This window comes from Ornithodoros turicata, unplaced genomic scaffold (assembly GCF_037126465.1).
Source record: "Ornithodoros turicata isolate Travis unplaced genomic scaffold, ASM3712646v1 ctg00000838.1, whole genome shotgun sequence".
Classification (NCBI taxonomy): domain Eukaryota; kingdom Metazoa; phylum Arthropoda; class Arachnida; order Ixodida; family Argasidae; genus Ornithodoros; species Ornithodoros turicata.
Window position 1 is genome coordinate 1085905 of NW_026999403.1, and position 14939 is coordinate 1100843.

Sequence of the window (14939 nt, forward strand, 5' to 3'; positions counted from 1 at the left end):
CTCATTCAACTCTTTGTATCTGTAATGTATGGACACGTAACACAAATAAATTTGAATTAAATGAAAATACAATATCATAGCTTGCGGATTTGGTGTAGAACCTAGTATTTAGGACTTGTAATGACTACAAACAATGATGCACACCGGGAAACACTCTCTTAGCCCCCTTTCACTATATAGTGTCATCCCACTCACATTTACTCGTTTGTTCAGAGGAAAGAAGCTCATGTTCAATATGCACTTTGACGCACGCTGGTTACATGAGCAGCGCGCACCACATCCTATGGGCGTCTTGCAATGTGGGCCGTTTTCCGTGCCCCTTTTTCCGTGTACGAGCAGGCCCAGGGTGCGCTGGTGGCGCTGTCCTCTCTCTCAATGAGCCACGGCGTTACCGTTACTCAGTGGGAGAGTGGGACCCGCGTACGACGTTTTTCTCGACGAAAACGCGCCGAGCCCACCCGCAAACGACGATTTTTTTCGACAGTTCCTTGCGCTGCGTCAGCGATGCTTGGCTTCGGAGTCCCTAGCGGCGTTTTCTGTCACGGGTAAGAACGTGGGTGACAATTTCACGTTTAGAATATAAAACACAATCCCGCGTGGGTATAATTTGGGGTAACACAAACCGACGAACACGCAAAATAAGAATGCGGGAACAGCCCCCCCCCCCCCGTTTTGTGGAACCGTAGGGCTTTCAAGGACAGCAGGAAACAACCGTCGCAAGAACCTAGGTGTTTTGTAACTGATAGGAATGTTCCCCTGTCCACAATTGTGTTGCCCACTTCGTTCGTACGCCAACTTGGTCGTCTGCTACTTTCCCTGTCTGTCCACGCCGGCGCGAGCACACTGCCTGTGCTGGCGGCCGCTTCGGGCAAGCACTGCATGGTCAAGGCGCTCAAGGCCGAGCGTCACTTCCGCCGTTGGCCTCATGCATCTGCTCACCCTAGACGTCGACGAAACAGGTCTGCGCCTGTTGTTTTCGGACTCGAGCGGAAAACCGTCGAGCTCTTGACGTTTTTCCGTCGGGGAAAACGTCGTATGCGTGCCGGCCTTTACTCATTGGGGGGATGCGTTGATACCTCGCTTCCTGGAGGACCGCACATCAATTTTGCTGGCTTTAGAAGCTTGAACCTGCATACCGACCAGAAGCGTTCAATATTACTCATTTCTTGTTTCCGCGTTCCCCCAAACCGACGTCATGAAGTCTTCAATACTGCACGAACCGATTTTTTACCGACGTTTTCACATTTTCACTGCCCTAAATATCTCATGATATGCTGGAGGAAGTCGTTAAACCCAGTATACAAAAAAAAAAGTTGTCACTGTAGCGACTTTGTCGCTAAATTTAGCAACACCGCGGCCATAGAAATATTGCTGCTCCTTCTCTCGCATGCCTGATGGTGCACTGGTCTCTTGACATCACGCCAGGGAATCGGACCGTGTCGACCCCGGGCATTTGTAAATTTGATTGCGCATTGACGATGCACCGCTCAGCGGAAATATTGAGCATTCTGGCTCCTGAGAAACTGCTTCTTTCATGAAACATGGTTTCGAGCCACGTTAAATATCACATTCCAGCTCCTTTATAGGGCCACAACCATGACAGTCTCGGAGGGCAACCTACAACTTTGACCAAAATCCAATCACGCCGCCCAGTAACCAGAGCCTATATGCTAACCCCCACCCTTTCCAGCAAAGTGTCATCGAGAAAAAGAAACGAGCGAATTGCTGCAAACTTAATGGTAGTTAAGTGATCCGCGAGTAAAGGTTAAAAAAAAAAAAGACGAAAAAGAAGAAGAGAAACTTCGGTTTCACTGAGTCGCAACATTAATCACAGTTCGGGAGAAGAATGGGGTTTTCGACCTTTCCTGCGAGAGGCTCCCTGATAAGCATGTATCACCCTGTCTAGGCAGAGAGGAAAAAAAAAAAGAGATTGTGGCGTTAAAAGCAATCAACAGTTGAACGACGTCGAGAGAATGTGGTCCTGAGAGGTCATGTGCTATACGTAGAAGTGAGCGCTGATAAGGTTGACCGTACTCATATCCACACGCTATCGCGCATGATCTGAAACCGCATTCGTACTTGTATACCTCACATCGGCGGTCATTGCATTTGCATAGGAAATATAGCCATGACAAAAATGTATGGCGCATTATATGATCGTAGTTGTCAATGCGCCAGAAAAACCCGAATAATAATAATCATCATCAACAAAAATGTTTGTCATGAACGTGTGTGTTTCGGCATACAAAACTGTCTCAGGAACGTTACCAGTATGTCATCCGCCGTTGTCCTATATACTTAACGGCACAATAGTTAAAAGAATTATATTAAACGGTAAGAGCAACTTATTTTTTTCCACATGGTAACAAGTCTTTCGTGCACGAGACTGTACTTCTTCAGGTTACAAAAAGGTTTACAAAAGGTTTTACAAAAGGTTTTGTAACCTGAAGAAGTGCAGTGTCCTGCACAAAATACTTGTTACCATGTGTAAATAAATAAGTTGCTCCTACCGTTTAATATCACTTTTTGATCTACTCATCACCGGCAACTTGACATCGCCTCTTTTTCTGCCTTCGCGAAATATATTTTTAGTTAGTAAGCAAATCACAGCATTTAAGAGCACTGCAAGCAAGCAAGCAATGGCACACTTCGAGGTCATTTTGATTCATTCATTTGCTGGCACTCAATTATGGCTCCCCCTACGATACATCGGCAGAGACACTAATGCTTATTTGCGGATAAGATGCTAATATCCGCGGGCACCGCAGGTGCGCGCGCGGTTTTATCCGCCTTTGATCAATGCGGTCTTCAAAACGTTATACTTCTATCCGGAAGCAATGATGTTGCGCGGATTCGCGGATAGCAGTTTCGTGTGCAGTTTGCAGTGTGCAGTGTGCAGTTTTCGTGTGCAGTTTTCGTGATAGCAGTTTCGTTAGTGACGTGTGCGAGTTGGTGTACAGCGCTCGTTGTGTGCGCATGTCTCTTCTCTCCGTTCAGTTTTTCGTGCTGCTTTTTCCCTTTCAGTTTTTCGTGTTTCATTCTTGTGTCTGTACCTGGTTTTTGGCTGCTATACGTGATGACCAAAGGGGGAGGGTATGTTTATTAAAAAAAAGGGGGAAGGAAAGGTTAGCCATGCGAGGAGCCGGCATGCTATTACAAAGAAAGGAAACTAAAAACCGAAACGAAGAAAAGGGAAAGGAAAGAAAGAAAAAAAGACACTATAACAACGTGACAAAGTCACACACTGTTCATGAGTCCTGAGGCTCTGAGAAAACAGAGAACAGCGGCAGTGACAGCCAACTGGTTGGGGTGCAGGACACGGCCAAGGAAAGTGGCCTATAGGAAAAGTCATTACAGCCCATCTGGAGTAGACGATACCGGAAGGTGTTCCGATGGTGAAGGTGCTGTTGACAATACAGGAGTTGGTTTGGGATATCACCTTCTACACCCCAGACAGTGCAGTTTGGAAACCTTAACCGACCCATGTTGAAGAGAAGCGAGGGAGTACTGGCAACATTGAGTCGTGGAGAAGGGATTCTTCTTTACGACTGCAGTGGCAAGCGACGACAAACTCCATCAATGGGTCGATAGACTGTAGGAACGCGTTAGACAGCTTGTGCTTCGTCCCCCTTATCTTCAGCCCAAACACGGACCTACGTGAGGGTTCTCAAGTGTATTCTTTCCCGTGATCTGTTGTGCCTTAAATTTCAAAAGGGGAAAGAAAGGGGGGGGGGGGGGGGGAAAGAAAAAGCGCATTTGTCCAACTTATTTTTATGCGTACAATTTTTCACGGTGTGTTTCTCTTTTCATTTATTTTGTTCACGTGGCTAACCCCAAGATGCATTTTACGTCTTATTTCGTTTTAATAATGTGTAAATCTGGGGCTGCCTCACAGGCTTGACCTAGCAGTCCCACATCTAATTTGTGTGTATGATGCAAAAAAATAAAATAAAAATAAATCTTGAATCTTGAATCTTAGGTAAACCTCAACATTGTAGCCTAAGTCGCCTTCGTGCCAGAAGACACCAATCGTCATCATTATAATCATCTTAAGTCTCAACAGTTTGAAGCATGCTGTGGCACTATACGTTGTGACTGGTGGTGGTGGACGTGGTGGAGGTGGGCAACGTCACGACTGACGCCCTTGGGGAATGTGCGTCCTGGGCAGACTTCTAAGGGAACTGTGCAGACATGCGTCTGAAAGCGTCCGAGGAAAACCCAGACGCGTCAGACAATGCGTCGAAGGCGTCATGCTCCTGTCTAAGCCTATCACAGATGACTTTAGATTTATGGGCGGGGTTTATCTGTAGGAGTTAACATTTCCCAATGTATAACTTGTTAAGCCTTTAGCTAGAAAGGCGACCTTAACTGTGGAAAGATTCACTGATGTTCGACTCGCGTAACATATGAGAAATGTCAACGTGCATGATTTCCACAATCACCCTCCCATGGAAAGAAGGGAGAGAGTTCAGGCAAGCTGGTATGGACTCATGGTAGAGGACCGTAGTGCCACCTACCGTGAGGATACACCCTCCCGTGCCGGGAAGGATGCCTCCACCGAACCATAGCGGTCTACGATAGGGTTGACGATTAGGGCAGGTGCGCTGTTCGTGTCTCTTTTGCGTTTTAGTGTCATTCGTCAGTGCTTCACTTCTGCACGTGGGTTCGATACAACGTATGTCCTGTGGCTAGCCGGGTATGTAACGTATGTATGTATGTCGGGTGGCGATTGTGGTGGTCATTACGTTATCTGGTCATTTGTTGACTTCGCAGTTTTGGGCAGCGTCACTAAGGATGCCTATATGCTAAGGTGAGGTGATGTCACGAGATAAGAGGATGTTAGGAAGCCATGAAGGAGTAATGAGTGGCGCAAATGATAACTGCACACAAATATGGACCTTCTCCAAGTTACCACATGGCTTTAACACGAAAGCTCGTCACTCATTAAAATTGTTTTGAGACGCTTCATTAGTTTTATCGTTCATTCCATATTTCTCTTTGCCCACTGTCTTTGGAATGACAGCGGTAACGACCTGACACCGTCCGTCCTGGGTGCTCGATGTCAGTCTGGTTTCCCGAAGTAAGTGTATGGAATACCAGACGTAGTGTTGCGCATTATGTACGTAGACTGTAGCGCTCAATCGTGATCGAGGCAACGTCATTTCACAGAACCTTGCCGTTCGCTCTTGACATTGGGAATCCAGGTTTTCGTTTTTGGGAACCAACCGCATTTGGAACTGACTTTGTGAAACGCATCGCATTCAGACAGTGTTTGGCTAAATGAAATGCATTTATAAGTGAAATAGATAGACGGACGTTGGGAACACATGGCGCCAAGGTTCGCGGTGTAAGGGGAAAGGGAGAGCCATATCGCACTGCGCCTGGGCCAACTCTCTTTGAAGTGTAATCCTGTTCGCGAACGTCGTTGATCTCGATTAGCGAGATCCAAGTTGCGTTAGCGAGAGCCAAGTTACTCGAAAAATTACTTAAAAAAGTAATTGATTACAAGTAACGCAAATACTAGTAACGCGTTACGCACAAGTCTGGTTACATGCTTAACAGCATAGATCGAGAAGGTACCCGTCAAAAAGAACTCGTTACGAGTTAAGTTACCGTGCGAAAAATGTAACTAAGTTAATACCGAAGTTCTTCAGCCTGAAATGTAACTCGCACTTACGGAGTTACTTAAAAAACAGGAACGAGTTACTTCCAAGTTACTTCGGAGGCAAAGTAGCACTACACAGGTGCAGCGCGCGTGAGCAGTTGAGTTAGACCTTGAGTTGCCTGCGGAGGAATGCAACACGCTTAGATCTTTTTCGTATATGTCCAACAATTCGAACGCTTTGCACCTTACTCCCACTGGGCGCACAATGGTTTAGCTTCATTTCAATGGCAGCGGGTTCTTACTTCCTGAATAGAACACTGTCACTGATTGAATATCACGTTTTATAGCATAAAATGCCGTGAAAGAACCGGAGAGAAACCAAGAAAATATGTGGACGTGAGTGAAAAGCGAATAAAAAGTAACTTGGAACTTAGCTTAAGTTACTTTGGCAAAGTCACCTGAAAAAAGAAAACAGTTCCTCGTAAAGTTACCACGGCGAAAAAGTACCGAGTGAAGTTACCAAAGAAGGGAAATTAGTTACAGTAACGAGTTACTTGTAACGAGTTACCTCGAACTCTGCTTAACAGCCTCTAAAGGTGTGCTCATTAGGGTCTTACGTGTAGGGCAGTCCGTCAGCTACGGAGCCTCTGGTGGTGGTGGTGGTGGTGGTGATAGGGCTTGCCGTTGTCGGCCTCACATATGTGGGCAACGTCACGACTCACGCCCTGGGGGAATGTGCGTCCTGGGCCGACTTCTAAGGGAACTGTGCCGACATATGTCTGAAAGCGTCTGAGGAAAACCCAGGAAAAACCGGCACCGGGATTCGAACCCGGGTACCTCCCAGTCTCGACGTCACATGGCCAGCACGCTAACCACTGAACCACGGGAGCTGGTACGGAGCCTCTGTCCACGTATGCCTCGTACGTGGTTAACACGAATCAGCGTGCCCCAGCGGAAGTACTTTTATTTGTGTGAAAAAGAAAGATACAAGTCTAAAAATTGTATTATTCTCCCGACGAATGAAAGACTTCCGAAATTGGCGGAGAGCCTAGCCCTGGGTTTTGTATTGGTTTCTTCTCACTATGGGGTTTTCTTTGTCGTTTGCTCATCAGCAAAAAAAGAAAAAAAAAGAACAAAAAAGATAAGAAGAGAGAGAGTGCCTCCCAAATCCTTTGGTTTCTCCTCTCTCGGCGAATGAAGTAACGCGCTGCGCTTGGAGACTGGGAGGTCCGCGGTTCGAATCCGCGGGCCGCGGCTGTGCCGTCTGGGGTTTTTCCTGGGTTTCCCTCAGATGTGTAATAGGCGTATGCCGGCACAGTTCCCCTGAAGTCGGCCCATGGACGCAGCTATCCTCCCCCCGAGCGGATTCCGCTCGGTCTTCCACTTCACCCTTTCCTCTCCTCCTCTCCACCACCTTTCCCTTCCCGAGAAACATGCCGCCTAATCAGGCAGGCAGACCTCTCGGGTTCCTCCCAACGACACTCCTCCTCCTCCTCCTCCTCCTCCTCGGCGAATGAAAATTCAGCTAAAGCTAAATATGGAGGCTTACTTTCTCTTTCCCATAAATGTGCACAAGGAGCACTCGGATTTTTTGGGAATTGTTTAGACGTCTGCTACTGCCATAATGCGGAGACTCGCATTGTAGCGTCCTGTCTCATCACCATCGTCATCCACCGTACCACCAACCACGAAAACACACACGCAAACACACACACACACAGACACACACTACACTACACTGTAACCCCCACATCCCCCATCCCCTCGCACTCCGTATACGCTTCCCCATAACGCATCCGATACGACTGTACCGACACGCGAGAACGCAATTAACGCAAAACTGGGAACACAACAAAGTTTCGAGGAAAGCAATGACGCTTTGAATGATTTGTGACATGACACTTTATATTAAATGATACTAGACAACGGAAGAACAGTTAGTGTTTTTAAAAAAAATGGTCGTGGCTTCGTATCTAGCACAACCGACACTGAAGCGAGGTGCGAAATATCGCAGCTGTTTATCCCGAGACAAGTTCTCGTCGTGCCGGTCTGCGCAGCTGCTGCGAATAATTAAACGAAGACCGTACGGCACTTACTCTAATCCTCATTCTACTGACGACCCTAAAGAGTAAACGACGGCTACTGGACTCCGTGCCCGGTAAGAATCTACGAGACACGTCGAATCTGAACTATAACTCGTAACTTGGTAGCGCTATACGAAAGACGAAAGACACCACACACAGTTGTCGACTTCATCAAAAAGTTTATGAAATTGTTACCACGCCAAAATGTGTTTCTCCACACCTATACTGCCATGAAGTGAAGTAAGGGTTTCTGTGAGTGACTAGCCAGTTAGACGCGCCTGAATGGCAAGTAGTAATGAGTCGTGGATTTACGTCGCCAGACAGGTGTGATCATAAGCGGCGCCACAGTAATTTTGCCCACCTAGGGCCCACCTTTTGCCCACCGAAAGTTCAGCACGCGGCGCGCGGTATTTTACGTCCCCTCGCGGAGGACGACGTGTGTCAAAGCAACGTGTACTCTGCCACCAAGTTGCTGGTGCCCTCGGCCGGGTTTGACCCCGCAACCTTGGGATCAGCATAGACGAACATGCTACGAACTGAGCTACCGAGCACGGTGCTCGAACTGGAGAATGAAGCTCTTAAAGGAGTACAGAGGGCCATCCAAAAAAAAATTTCACATTAAGACATCAAATGAAAGTGTGTGCGTCATTATCCCGAATAGCGCGAAATGTTTTGATGTGCGCAATTTGTTTCACATAAAAAAAGGAAAAAGAAAACCTCACATAAACGTGGCTCCGCGCGTTCACACTTAACTCGCCACTCCAGCTATAACGAGGATGAAGAGGGATGATGCCACGTCACCGATGACGCTATAAGGAGAACTCGTTCTGGTTCGCCGGTCAGTAGGGGTCAGCGCATTGTCCCTTTGCGCCTTTACTGGGAGGTACCCGGGTTCGAATCCCGGTGCCGGCTGTGCTGTCTGGGGTTTTTCCTGGGTTTTCCTCAGACGCTTTCAGACATATGTCGGCACAGTTCCCTTAGAAGTCGGCCCAGGACGCACATTCCCCCAGGGCGTGAGTCGTGACGTTGCCCACATACGTGAGGCCGACAACGGCAAGCCCTATCACCACCACCACCACCACCACCACCCTTTGCCGCCGTAAACCAGTTTTGCCACTTCTCCGGGAGAATTGGGGATAGAAGGAGCTGCCGAAGCATTACCGAGTCAGGAGAAAGGCTTTTTCAGAACTCCGAACAGCCGAGTAGCAGACGACAGCGGAGTAGCAGACAACATTTCTTTAGGCCATTCAGCGAGCATTCTCCTTATAGCGGCAGCGCGAGGTTCCAGACAGATCACAGGCTGGTATACTGCTCTTCACCACCGTTGCGCACGGTCGCTTTTTGCGACGTATTTGAAAGTCAATTTCTGCGATAATTATGACTCTGTGGTGTAAATTACTTCGCATGGTGCATCTTACTGGCCTACTTAACAGTTTTATAGGAACAAAACTGCATGTTAAAAATTACCTCTGTCCTACTTTAAGGTTAGGGTATGTTTTTAAAACAGAAATTGTTGTACAGCTTCGTACGAGAGCTTTCGAAACGCAGCACTCGTGTATTTCTACGTCGGAGTGTCCCCCCCCCCCCCCCTTGTTGCTTTCAGGATCGAACGAAACTACAAACAGGTGACGGGACAACCAAGGCACCTGTTTCTAACTATGTCCGCTCCCGTTCGCTACAATATGGAAACATTCCGATGACGGAATACACTAGTGCCGTGCTCCATAAAGTTTTTTTTTTCTCAAGCTGTACCTAATCAGACCATCCTTCACACACGCACACACACACATAAATGGGATGATGATGTGGTGGGTCATTCTGCGCCGTTATGGCGGTACACTGCCTCATTGACCTGGTGGAAGGGATGAGAAAGTGATGATGATGGAAAAGTGTCCTATTAGAATTCGTCCATTAGTCCAGTGCTGGAGAACTCAGCAACAGCTCGCAGGCCTTGCATCAGATGTGAGGGGGTCCGACCATGGCCCGAGAATTTTGTCTAAGTTGAACTGGCGCTGATCGAAGCGTTGGAGAGAAGTTTCCATGCGGGAGTGCTCATGATCGTACTGTCCGCAGACCAGGAGGACGTGATAGAGGTCACCCCGCACACCGCTTCATGAGTTGCCATCGCATACTGTTTATCGCCGTTGTTCTGCCTTCAGGAATGCCAAGAGCTCGGCAATCCCAATTGTTATTGCTCCCCCTTCTAGGAGTGCCTGTATTTCCACCGTATTCTCTCTCTGTCTTCGAGGATCCCTAAAGCATGCGTCTTGAGGGGTTCTCCCTTTGCTTCTCGAGGCATACTCTGCCGAAGCGCGTTCGCTTGCTGTTCGCGCACGCAAGCGAGCGATGGGCCTACACTCCAGCATCCCCTAGGAGTGTCCCAAGTGAGCTTTCAACAGAGCATATAACTGTGGAGACATTGTCGTTGAATTGCTTGGTGATGAGGCGGTAATATCCCTTTTAGCAGAGCTTTTAATTTCTTTACAGATATTGGAATTCTAAACGATCTGCAGTTTTAGACTGATGCCCTATAGATATTTTTTTCTCGCTAATTATGTTTAATTTTAACTAGCCAGATCACTATCACTGTTGTGGCGCATTATGACCCTTGTTGCCGATGTGCCAACGAAACTCGAATCATATCTCCCAGTGTTGGCGCATTATAGCCTTAGTTGCTCATGCGCCAGTAAAACCTTAATCCAATCCAATCCAATCCAAAACTCGAATCATCGTCATCATCACCATTGTCATTTAATTTGGGGAGTATATCGATAGGTCAAGAAAAGAGAGTCAGATTACACAATGGGCCCCTTGAAGCGTATTTTTTCTAGGCGGATACTGGAGTGCGGAGTAAGAATGCGATGGTTAGTCTCCTCTTGTGCTTAGTCTTCTAACAGGGATAGTACTAATGATATCTGTCTCAACATGGAAATGGGAAGAGAAGATGTTGCGGTCCTGGCGCCTAATGCTGTTTCTGGCTATCTTCATGCTGTCGGCCATGGGAACCATCACCAAGGAGCCCTCCGACCAAAACTGGCCGTGCACCAAAAAAGGTTTAATAGTAAGCCCGATTTCTTAACATCTCAATATTTAAAGATGACACTTAGAATATAAAGTAGAACAGTGCGGTGCGAGAAGCAGGCCAGAAGTAGACATGGGTGATGTTGAGGAGGATTCGGGTATCGTTTTTAAAAAAATGCCGTGTTACCTCTGCGAAGGAACTGTGCTTACGAGCGGCGCACATATTGGCTACCACCTTGGCTACGACCTTGGCTACCACTTTGGCTACCAGCAACGACCCGATACGTTTACCGGATACGCTCGGCACTGTCGCATTTGTAGCTCTGTTGAACAACGACAACAACAGCACAAATAAATCCTGACTATGACATGACCTTGATTCACCGCTGGAAAGCAGTACAGTACGCTACGCCTACTCGAGCTGCTGTGCACGGACTTTTATCTGGCCACTCTGCTCGGCCCAGTACGAGATCACACACAGCAGTCAGTGACCAAAGAAGTCCTGACTTTCTTGAGAGATTCAGGTCTTATGAACAGCCTGTGAACTCAGTCGTGCAATCTCGTTCTTCTGTGCCCTACTCTCACCCTCAACGCGTTAACCTCCATGCTTTCCTTTTAAAGTCCTCTTCTGTGATCCATCTCATCATTCTTTTAGTCATCTTTTTTTGTCATCTTTGTCTTTAATCTACCTCATCCTTCTTCCATCATTTGTTAGTTTATCCTTTATTTCCTAATTCCCTTTCGTCTTATTTATTTCTTAATTTCCTTTCTTTCTTTCTTTCTTTCTTTATTTCTGGAATAGCAAGCCGACGTCCCATTTGGCTGACCTTTCCTCCTTTTTTTCTTCCTTTTTCGTCTAATAAATATATCCCCCCCCTATTATACGTGAAATATTAGATATCAGATATGAGAGTGAAGTTAAATTTATGCACAAGCACAACAACTGAGCTGTCCTCCACTGGCTGCGCTACGCCGATCAAAAGAAATGCGATGATGATGAAGAAGAACAGGAAAAAAAAAAGAACACGGAAGAAGCACCAACGTTTGGAGCAAACCGGTAGACACGAGGAACTCCAAGAACATAACAGGGCATCGACGGTGCTGCATGTGGTTCTCACATGGGCCACTAAGTGCAGCCAGGTTGTATATCTCTCTGGTAGCAGTATTCAGCTGAGCACAGGGATGCCGCGTCTCCGTTTCGTAGAGGGTGACTCAGTAGAAAGCAACAGCAGCTCCCATGTAAACTGCAGTCCTACAAATATCTCAGGAACGCTCCTGTGTAATTACTAAAGTGTAAAGTCCAGTGATCCAGATGAATGGCAACAAAAGCCTCACCTCAGGAGGCGTCGATATTTGGAACAGTAGAAGAGTCTCTGTTCGAAATATCGCCGGTTCCTGACACGACGATTTTGCTTCAGTTCTCTTCTGCAACGTAACGTTAATATTTTTTTTTTTCATGCAGTGTGATTTGCATGAAGATTGCTGCAGTAAACGCTGCACGGTTAAGTACAAGATCGATCCTTCGTATGTGACCCGTTGCGAGTGAAGGACAAAGAAATGGTTCACCCGCTTTCAACGAGATTGCTAATAAAGTCTTCCAACATTGACATGAACATGAACATTTTCTTGTAGTATTGCAAACTTGACAGTATGGTACTACTACTACCACTCCTACTACCACCACCACTACTACCATTACTACTGCCATTCCTTCTACTACCAAGCCTTCGGGCTTAGGCGGACCCGCCTGATATGTACTGTCCACTTTCAGTTAATAAAGATTTGATTCGATTCGATTACTACTACTACTATTATTATTATTATTTATTATTATTATACGACATCTTATTTATACATCCTTCTGATCCCGAGATCGCGGGTTCGAACCCGGCCGAGGACGCCAGCAACTTGGTGGCAGGGTACAAGTTGCTTGGACACGCCGTCTTCCGCGAGGGACGTTAAATACGGGGTGCCGTGTGATGAACTTTCATCGCACGTTAAAGAACCCTCAGGTGGGCAAAAGCAATCCACAGACCGACCGCTGTGGCGTCGCTCATGATCTCAGTTGTCTCGCGACGTAAACCCCCAATTATTATTATTATTATTATTATTTATACATGTGTTTACACGGTACGGGAGAGCGCAATAAGTTAGGCGAATATTATTTTGTTGCCTCGAGTGTGTGGATGTGCTGGGTTGGAGCCTCTAATACCCCTGTCGCGCGGGTAGCCTTCAATGACCATTGAAAATGCGCGTAGCTCCACCAAGCGTCTGACGTGTCAACTTCTTAAACAGCACTGGATCCAATGATTCCCGACAGGATGACACGACACGATACCCACTCGATGGCGCTACGCGCATACTCAATAGCAATTGGTTTTAATCACCATTGAATACTTATTATCACGGGTATTATGGGTGATGCCGGAAATGACATACTTCATGTGGTATACATAACTGCGGAAGAGAAGATTTTATAGGCTCTTCCTATAGGGGGGGGGGGGGGGCTCAAATAAAGAAGCAACGATGTTCGTCGTCCATGCCAAAACACATCTCGCGTCTTCTGGATACCTTCATCTACCATGCAGTAGGTAAGCGCTGCACGTTGGGCGAAAACAAGGTGTCAGAAAAAGGTACCCTCGGTTTTCCGGGCTCCCATATAGAGCCCTGCGCGGATGACATTTTTGGCATCCGCATCCGACCCGCATCCGCGCAACAGTTACCGCATCCGATCCGCATCCGCAGCACACACAACAGTTTACATCCGCATCCGATCCGCTGACCAAAGCGCACCATCCGCATCCGATCCGCAAAATCCGCACGTTTCGAAGGACGCGTAAAGACCGCCGGAAGCATATGTTGGTATAATTTCGGATGCCTCCATGCTGTCACGGAACGACTCACGACGACCAGCAAAGGTAAACATTTCAACAAACGCGTTACGGAGAGCCTTCTGTAACGCGTGGAACGCTACCTCGTCGGTGCTAGCGCGGTTCGAGACGCCAGAATGCCTTCTCTCCCGTCTTGGCGTGCATGGTCAAAGGTGAACCCGAGCATTCGCTCGCTGTCGCAGCGCAATACAAATAAATTGCTGGTGGAAAAATTACAGCACGCGGTATATCCGCATCCGATCCGCTACCGATCCGCTGCCTTCGTATCCGCATCCGATCCGCATCCGACCTCGCGCCATCCGCATCCGATCCGCACACCGCAGAAAGTTCGGAATTTTCATCCGAATCCGCAAGTATCTTGCGGATATCCGCTTCCATCCGCGGATGGTGCAGGGCTCTACTCCCATGAAGTATTGGGACCTCACAGCGCGCATGTGGTTTAGAGTAACAAACAGCAAAATAACAACAACTTTATTTTTAAGCAACAACGACATTTCTAGGGCCAAATCTTGTATTTTGTATTGTACCGTCAACTGTAGGACTGTCTTAGCTTGTATTTTGTTACACTAAATAATTTTCGTACACCAAAGAACTACTACCGCTGGCCGTTGCAGGAAGCTCAAGGTCTTTCCGATTTGGGCTGCAGTAATTAATTACTGTGTGTACGCATACATAATAATAATAATAAATCATACGTACGTGATTTTATTTTTGGGGAGTGCGTTTTAGAAAGAAGAATAATGATATCAGCGCATTGGGTATGTGGGCATCTAGCCTCTTTCGACACACTGCTTCTATAGAAACGTTTACCTTGTAATTAGTCACACACATACGTGTATGTTTCAAGGCAGTTAGAAATCGCTTAGCGTCACAAACACACAGGAAATGAACGTGAGTAAACAGCACAAAAGAAGCACGGGCAGAACAGACATCATGTGTCAGTATAAACATCACGCTCTCCTCATATCCTAACAGGAAAAAAAAAAGTAAGTGAAAATGAACCGCTGCGCAAAGCGTACTAGCTGTATTCCTATAGTCGGTTCCAGTCATATAGGTTAGCCATCTGTTCTGCGGAATTAACGAATTCGTGTATCCGCTCACTTTCGTCGTAATTCCTTCAACGCCTAGGAGGAGGAGGAGGAGGAGTGTCGTTGGGAGGAACCCGAGAGGTCTGCCTGCCTGATTAGGCGGCATGTTTCTCGGGAAGGGAAAGGTGGTGGAGAGGAGGAGAGGAAAGGGTGAAGTGGAAGACCGAGCGGAATCCGCTCGGGGGGAGGATAGCTGCGTCCATGGGCCGACTTCAGGGGAACTGTGCCGGCATACGCCTATTACACGTCT

At 47.2% G+C, this 14939-nt stretch overlaps 1 long non-coding RNA gene across 1 annotated transcript; it reads left to right on the plus strand.

The window, feature by feature from the left end:
• Positions 1-7737: 7737 nt before the first annotated feature.
• On the plus strand, positions 7738-12231 carry LOC135375165 (uncharacterized). The gene is made up of 3 exons (XR_010417174.1): positions 7738-7763; positions 10634-10750; positions 12173-12231. It is a non-coding gene; the product is annotated as an uncharacterized LOC135375165 (long non-coding RNA).
• The last annotated feature ends 2708 nt before the right edge of the window (positions 12232-14939 follow it).